We start from the raw sequence: 1,215 nt of genomic DNA, 5'->3' as shown, positions 1-1,215 counted from the left end.
GCAGGATGCTAGCGCAGCAACGTGCTCCGAGAGCACGGGACCACGCCAAAGCACAAGTTTCCTGCCCTCCTGCGGCGGCCAAACCTTGCCGTCCTCCACGCCCGGTCTAGTCCTGCCAGAGATAGGAGCAGCCCAGATCTTCTCTGTCGCCCGTCACCTGGACTACCACCAGCTGGGCACCAGGGTTGGGGTACCCGTATCCGCTACGTGGTAAAGGCTTTCTGGGATCCCTGTGGCTAGGTCGCGGACACGACTCCTGAGTGTTTTTGGGGGAGAAAACTTGGTGCCGGGATTTTCCTGCGCCTAAAGCAGCTCCCAGAAGCCTGCCCGAAGTCCCGAGCTAGAGGACCCCAACACCCACTCCTCCAGGGCTGAGCAAAACCTTCTGTGGCTTTGTCCCTTTTCCCAGCTTGGTTTTGGTGGAGATCGGCCCTCTCCAAGAACTCGCCCGAACGCCGGGAGTCCAGTCGTTACCTACAGTGTGTAGCGACTGAGAACTACTCAGAGGTGGGACACTTTCTGGGTTTGCTGAAAAAGAACGGAGTTTTAAGCTCGGAGAGACTACTTAAAGCGCGAACGAAAATTCTTGGTCCAAATCGACCAGGTAGTCAAATGAACAGCAATTTTCTTTTATCTGCTGGCCTTTGAATAGTGCCAAATAGGTTTGATTAATTGATTGAGAACGTGGGTTCTAATTGAAACAGGTTTAAAAAAAATCATTAATTTGCCCATCGCATTAAACCTACAGAATGAATATGAAAGATTCATAAACTATTTTTACAGGGTCAGGATTTCATGTAGTGGATTAGGTCTTAAAGTTCCCTGAATAAATACTTCTAGAAGTCTGAATCTTCCTAAATAAATGGCATGTTAAGGAATTAAAGCACTAAGTTACAAGTTATTTCCATGCTAAAATGACAAGTGATTCTGTTAAACTGACATGTTGTTTTTGTGCTGTTTTAACAGCATTAAATTAAATATAAATTACTGTGCAGCAAGCAATCCCGTGTGTGTGTGTGTGTGTGTGTGTGTGTGTGTGTGGTTTTGAAGACCAACATCCTTTTCACTTAGGTGACATCCTCTTGCCACATTACACAAACATATTCCAGGAACACAAATGCCAGGCTCTCGGGGCTGCTCGGGAATGCTTATATGAAAGAGCCTTTGCTAAAGTTAGAGCAAAACACTTTCTAAGTCTTATTCCATTCTTGATAA

Source organism: Bison bison, unplaced genomic scaffold, assembly GCF_000754665.1.
Source record: "Bison bison bison isolate TAMUID 2011002044 unplaced genomic scaffold, Bison_UMD1.0 scf7180017864364, whole genome shotgun sequence".
Taxonomy (NCBI): domain Eukaryota; kingdom Metazoa; phylum Chordata; class Mammalia; order Artiodactyla; family Bovidae; genus Bison; species Bison bison.
The sequence above is the reverse complement of the archived record's forward strand: the minus strand, read 5'-3'. Positions refer to the sequence as shown.